This window comes from Oxyura jamaicensis, chromosome 12, assembly GCF_011077185.1.
Source record: "Oxyura jamaicensis isolate SHBP4307 breed ruddy duck chromosome 12, BPBGC_Ojam_1.0, whole genome shotgun sequence".
Taxonomy (NCBI): Eukaryota; Metazoa; Chordata; class Aves; order Anseriformes; family Anatidae; genus Oxyura; species Oxyura jamaicensis.
In genome coordinates, this window is record NC_048904.1 from 6,221,443 (window position 1) to 6,228,577 (window position 7,135).

Here is a 7,135-nt window from a genome sequence, read left to right on the forward strand (position 1 = left end):
TGTTCTCCAGGCTGAACAGCCCCAGCTCTCTCAGCCTTTCATCATGGGAGAGGTGCTCCAGCCCTCTGATTATCCTCGTGGCCTTCCTCTGGACGTTCCTCTGCACGTGGCCTTCCTCTAATACGTTCCTCTCCTTCTTGTGCTGGGGGCCCAGAGCTGAGCGCAGGCTCCAGGTGGGGTCTCATGATAGCAGAGCAGAGGGGGAGAATCCCCTCCCTCGCCCTGCTGGCCATGGTGATTTTGGTGCAGCCCAGGATAGGGCTGGCTTTCTGGGCTGCAAGCGTGCATTGCTGGCTCATGTTGAGCTTCTCATCAACCAACACCCCCAGGTCCTTCTCTCCAAGGCTGCTCTCTATCTTGTCGCCCAGCCTGTTTTTGTGCTCAGGGCTCCCCAGGCCAGGTGCAGGACCTTGCACTTGGCCTTGCAGAACCTCATGAGTTTCACCCAGGCCTACCTCTCGAGCCTATCCAGGTCCTTCTGGATGGCATCCCTTCCCTCCAGTGCGCTTACCGTACCACACAGCTTGGTGTCATTGGCATACTCACTGAGGTTTCACTCGATCCCACTGCCCATGTCACTGACAAAGATGTTAAACAGCGCCGGTCGCAGTACTGACCCCTGAGGAACACCGCTTGTTACTGATCTCCACCTGGACATTGAGCTGTTGACTGCAACTCTTTGAGTGCAACCATCTGCACAGTTCCTTGTCTGCTGACTGGTCCATCCATCAAATCCACGTCTCTCCAGTTCAGAGACAAGGATATCATGGGGGACAGTGTCAAATGCTTCATACAAGACCGGGTCAGCCACATCAGCTGCTCTTCCTTACCTGTGAATGCTGTAACCCCATTGTAGAAGGCCACCAGATTTTTCAGGCACTATCTGCCCTTAGTGAAGCCCTGTTGGCTGTCACCAGTCGCCTCCTTATTTTCCATGGACCTTAGCAGAGTTTCCAGGAGGATCTGCTCCATGATCTTGCTGGGCACAGAGGTGAGACTGACTGGCCTGTAGTTCCCTGGGTCTTCTTTTTCTCCCTTTTTAAAATGGGGATTACGTTTCCCCTCTTCCAGTCACTGGGAATTTCACCGGACTGCCACAGCTTCTTAAATGTGAGGGAGAGAGGCTTAGCAACTACATCTGCCAGTTCCCTCAGGACTTGCAGATGTATCTCATCAGGTCCCATGGATTTGTGCACTTTCAGGTTCCTTAGATGGTCTCAGACCTGATTTTCTCCTACAGTTCTTCATTCTCTCAGTCCCTGCCTTTGCCTTCTGGGGCCCAGGTTATGTAGCTAGAAGTCATCTGACATCCAGACTATCCCCACAGAGGGGGAAATGAAGCACTATATCATGGCTAGGAAGACAGGCTGCCTCGATGTTTAATTGTTGTCACCTAACTGCTGCCAGAAGATGAGCATGGTGGAAACCAGACCACAGACACCTAACACGGACAACACTTTTTCTTACTTGCCTTTTGCCAAGGCCTAACGAATGAATACCTGTGACTCACAAGAACTGGGTCTGAGCCATATTTCTGAATGTAGAAAGGCTGCATCAAAGCAGCTCCAGTGTAAAGCAGAAAAAGACCTCTGTGGTAAACTGAATTTAGCAACGTCACCAGAAGCTTCTGACTCAGAGCCCCACTGCCCAGCCACGCGTGCACATCACCACCACACCTACCTGCCAAACCAGCACGACTCGGCTCGTGCGGAGCTCTGCCACCAGCGGCCATGAAGCAACATCTCATGAAGAAATCCTTTTCTCTTTCAGGGTTATAATTAAGCCATGCTTTGTACCACTGCTGCTGGCTGGCGCAGGAAGGCTGCCGATGAGTTGTACTAGGAGAAAAGGCAGATGGAGTCAGATCGGGATCCCACTTCAAACCAGTCTGTGTTGGCCTGAGTCAACCTCAGGCCAGCCTAGCCCAGCTTTTCTCTCACAGTAGAGTTCTAGACCCTGCTGCCAAAATGTTCCTCTTCCAACCAGCTTCACAGGCCCCCTGCTCCCATTGACCCTGCAGACCAGTTAGTGGGGATTTTCCCTGTACAGATGCACAAACCACACCAGACAGGCACTTGAAGCAAGACATTTAGGTGCATCCAGGCCAGTGTCCACCTCCTACAGGTCTGATTTGACATCTTTCCTCTGTGGGCTGCCCAGGAGCTAAGCCAGCTGCCAGGAGGGCATCTGCTTGCTCAGCCAGGTCACTGGTGAGCTAACAGCTCCCTCCTCTGTCAGACAGCACCAAAAGCAGCCTAGAATCTGCCCTAGCGTCACTTGGAGCAGAGAATATTACGCATTCTCTCTCATTTTTGCACACGGGAAAGTTTCCAGGGCAGTTTCCCTGGGGTACACAGACACCCAGGAAACCCCAGCCTGGCGCACTGGGTGCAGCTGAGGCTTCAATTCTCACCCGCTCAATTTGTGTGAGCCTCGCAGCCAGCAGCAGGGCATGGTCAGCATGCCCTTTCCCTGCCTGATGTCCCAGCACATGCCAGGCGCCCTGCTCTGGTCCCTCAGGGATGCGGCTTTTGTAGGGTGCACTTTCTCACAGTATAACTCATTAGAGCTCTTCCAAATGTTTCTAAAAGAAAAAAAAAGGGAAGAGAACAGTCAGATATCCTTTTTCTAAATTGCACAAAAAGCTGATTTTAAATACCTTTCTGCAACATTGAAATATTCTGTTCTCTTTATATTCTATATTCTGATGCCTTGCAAAGCACTACAAATTTCTGTATGGTGGCATTATTGCTGGATCCCACTAACCACCTCTACCTGCTTTTTGTCTGTCCTGCTCCATTTAAAAACTCAAAGTTCTGTATAAATTTGGTCTTTGAGCATAAACTGAATTTCACTGGTCTCACTTGTTGCCTGCTAGTCAACCTGTGTATTTCTTCTGATAGAGTTTTTAATTCAATTAACTCTCTTCACACATACCACGAGGTAAACTTGCTCACTTTTATTGCATTTTCTTGGCCTAGCAGCTACTGTGCGCTTAAAGGCAGCAGAACATCATGTACGAGCTTAAAGCAAAGGTGCTACGTAGGTGTGAAAAGAGCTGAATAATTGTGAACTGAAATTCAAAGCAGCTTTCAAGTGAGGCATGAGCTAAAAAGATTGTGTGGAAAAATAAATGACTTGCAACAAAAAGAATAAGATAGGGAAATACAGGAAAGGGCTTCAGCGCTGCATCTGGAGGACCCTGTTTGCAGGAGGAAGGAAGGCCAAGAACGAGGATCAAGCTTGTAAAACTCACTGCTGTTAGAAACTGTCATGCCCAAGCACCAGTCAGGAGTCAGGAGGTATGGACTTCTGGATAAACATTCCCTGGTACAGATGCAAGATAAACCTTCAGGTTCAAGTAATAAATCACCTTCATGTGAAGAAGCCAGGAGGATCCCACCTAAAGTTGGACAGGGAATACAGAACACCATGATTTCTTTCCAGTTGCTTCACTGTAAGATTTGCAAGAGGACTTGCTGCATCTGGGCATGCAGGAGTCTCGCTGGGTCTGTTCTTTTGGGCAGCCTGCATTCCTCAGTACCTTGATGGCTTCTGCACCAAGGCTTCTCACGGTGGGGATACAGAACTGCTTCCTTCTTCTGCGCTCCTGCCATGGAGCTGGCTGCTCCCTGGGCCAGGAAACAGTGAGGTGCCAATGCCCCACACAAACCCGTCGGCGTCACACCAACTGCACTGAGCTCACGGGTTTCATTTCTCCGCACCTGTCTGAAAGCCCCATGTTTGACCAGCTTCTGCCACCTCCTCCCCTGCAAACCAGAGGGTTTTGATGCTCCTCTCCCTAGGCAAGGGCAGTTCGCTGAAAATCCCCTGTACTGGAGCTCTCCCTATCGCTAGGGCTGCCATGACAGCAGAACTGCCACACACCATGCTGCAGATCCATCGCAAGCTGCACACCTGCAGAGAGGCACAAGCGGGTTAATTACTGCAGTCAGTCGTCAGGAAGGATGCTAAAGGACTGGCTTTTGAAGTGGCTGCTTCTTTTAGGACTTCAGACAAGTGACTTGGCCTTCTGGCTTCTGTATCTGTGGGACAGGTACCCAAACTAAATTTGTTAAAGCCTGCACTTGGCCTAAATGCTGCATGTATCGGGAGAGAGGAAGGTCTGACATGGAAGAAATAGATCACCTTTTGGTTTGACTCAGCTTTTCTTTTTTTTTTTTTTTTTATACTGGCACCACTGGGAGAGTTCCCATTTGCTTAACTAGGCCATGCATGAGGAAACTGGGAGGGCACTTGGAGTGGCTTGACCTGCTAACTTTCATTCTTTATGAATCTGAGCAGCCTGGGTTCTGATGAGTTTTTGACTTTCAGATGAGCTGAACATCCAGAACAGCGCGGAAAATTTGCTGTTTATGTTTATGTTATATATACATAAAACCACACGCAACCTTCACACTAAGTTTTTCTAAAGCAGTAATATGCTATGACAGTGTTGTTGTATATTGGTAAGCATGTTTGGGAGCTGGGAAGGGTATCTAAAAACAACCTACAACAGCAAACTACAATACAACTAGCCAACAGAAAATATTTGAGCGTGGTACATTATGAAAGGACTTGTGCTAAACAGTATCTACTCGGACTTCTGTAAAGGCCTTTGACATGCTCCCACACAGCATCCTGATCTCCAGACTGGAGAGATACGGACCTAATGGATGGACCATTCAGTAGGTGAGGAAGCGGCTTGAAGGCTGCACCCAGTGAGCAGTGGTCAATGGCTCTGTGTCCAAGTGGAGCCCAGAAGGCCAGCTACAGCCTGGGCTGCATCAAAAGGAGTGGTCAGCAGGGGAGGGAGGTGATCGTCCCCCTCTGCTCTGCTTGTGGGAGGCCCCACTTGGGAGTCCTGCATCCAGGTCTGGGGCCCCCAGCACAAGAAGGATGTGGGGCTGTTAGAGTGGGTCCAGAGGAGGGCCACAAAGATGATCAGAGGGCTGGAGTACCTCTCCTATGAAGAAAGGCTGAGAGAGCTGGCTTTGTTCAGCCTGAAGAGAAGACTCTGGGTTGACCTCATTGCAGCTTTCCAATACTTCAAGGGGGCTTATAAAAGAGATGGAGAGAGACTTTTTCCTCATTCAGATGGTAGGATGAGGGGGAATGGCTTTAAACTAAAAGAGGGTAGATTTAGATTAGAGGTTAGGAGGAAATTCTTCACTCAGAGGGTGATGAGGTACCGGCACAGGCTGCCCAGAGAAGCTGTCGATGTTCAAGTGTTCAAGACCAGGAACTGTACAAGACCAGGCTGGATGGGGCCCTGAGCAACCTGATATAGTGGGTTGTGTCCCTGCCCATGGCTGGGGGGTCAAAACTGGTTGATCTTTAAGGTCCCTTCCAGCCCAAGCCATTCTGTGTTTCTATGAACATCATTTTACAAGTCCTCACTTTCCCAGCACAAAAGTTGTTTGCTCTCCAACCAAGTGACTGTAACTTGATTTAAAACATAATCCCTACTATGTTCTCAAAGAAAAACCCTGATCAGCTACCGCTTTCTGTTACTTCCACTCAATTTTTGTTGCTGTTGTTGTTGCTGGTAGCTGTAAACACACTTGAGAGATTGCCTGACCACAGTAAATGGAATTGATTGCAAAAGTGTTCTGCAAAATATTCTGAGATGTATCAGCTGTTCCTAGATGTCAGCTAAGAAATGTATGAGCTCTTATATTGGCCAAAATAAGTTGGAAAAGGAAAAAAAAAGTTTGGATTTATGAGCAAAGTCTGCACAGGAAGTCTGCACATGTCACGTGGAAAGAGCTGCAGCTCTCTGCTACCTTGTTGCTCTTGAAGCTGACAACTAGCAGTGTCCTGCCCATAATGTAAAAGTCAGAGTGCAGACATTGGTTTTAAACCATGCCTGCCATGACATGAATGCGCAAAACACAGAAGAGAACATAGCAAGACAGCACTATGGACACATTTAAAAGGCGTGGTTTACAGAGAGGGAGTTAGACCAAGGACCCTCATAGCTAGTAGCAGGGCTTGTTGGCTATCATCTCCATTAAAAGCAGAGCTCTCAATCCATTAAAAGCTATTCACCATTCTGAGGGAGGAGGCAGCTCTGCCCTTATCAAGCTCCTGAAGCACTTTGATTAGCACAAGCCCACTTCAACAGTGAAAACCTCACCCAGAGCCACAGACCCAACCAAATTCAAAGAGCTCTGCCTTGGGCAAGGTGATACAGCTCTATGTGAAGGAGCATACACATACTGCAGTCAAAGCACCTGGCAGGATTTTGTAAGCCATGCCCAGAACAAAGGCCAAACTTCCTGCTGGACCAGGAAAAGAGCAGTACACCACAAGGTCCTCGATCAGAGAGCAAGAATAAAAGAAATGACAGAAATGATGTGACATAGGGGTTGCTGTTTGAGCCCCACTAAGGTGGTGTCCAAAACATACATAATTTCCCTGCAGACTTAAGGCAAATGGATTTCAGTCTCAATATACCTGTGGTGTCAGAGGTAGGTGTGTACCAGGCACCCTACTGAACAAACCATCCCAGGGCCCCGCACAGCCACTGTCAGTCAAGCACCAGCAACAATCTGTATGGGTTAAAACAAGTTGTCACTGTATCAAATGTTAGCTACTGTTCAACTTGTTAAAAAAAACTAACAAACAGCTTTAAATTTCCAGGAAGCACTAGTCCCAGAGCCTCACCTACTGGAGGAGGTTCGAGCAGTTCCTTCACCGACAGACACCAGGCAGCGGTCCACGGAAAGGCCAAAGTTAGCTGACAGGAAACTCAGCCAGAGGAAGAAGGAAGGAGAATGAGGCACAAATTAAGAGGATCACAGCGCTCACTTTCCCTTGGGGGGGCCTGGATGCAGGAAGCTCTCCCCAAACGGCAGCAGGAGACCGTCCTGCCACCACGGCAGGGAGCTCAGAGGTGTCGGGGGCCGATGGCTGCCACGAGCCGCCCTCGTCTGCCTGCCAGCTGCTGCACGGGTCCCCTCAGCGGGACCTTGCCCAGCTGAAGAAGCCTGGACAGACACAGTGCAGACAGCAGCCTCCCCCCGAGCACAAAGGGGGCGCGGATCCATCAATCGCTTCACGGCGCACGGTGAGACCACAGGGAAGCAGAGCGCCCCTACTCGCCCAAGTCTCCTGCCGAGGCCACAGCACC

The 7,135-nt window shown here is 49.4% G+C and overlaps 1 long non-coding RNA gene across 1 annotated transcript; it reads right to left on the reverse strand.

Annotated features, from left to right (window-relative positions):
* Positions 1 to 1,348: 1,348 nt before the first annotated feature.
* LOC118173078 lies at positions 1,349 to 6,927 on the reverse strand. The gene is made up of 4 exons (XR_004753995.1): positions 5,951 to 6,927; positions 3,257 to 3,403; positions 2,414 to 2,584; positions 1,349 to 1,838 (listed from the first exon to the last, which is right to left on the reverse strand). It is a non-coding gene; the product is annotated as an uncharacterized LOC118173078 (long non-coding RNA).
* Positions 6,928 to 7,135: the final 208 nt, after the last annotated feature.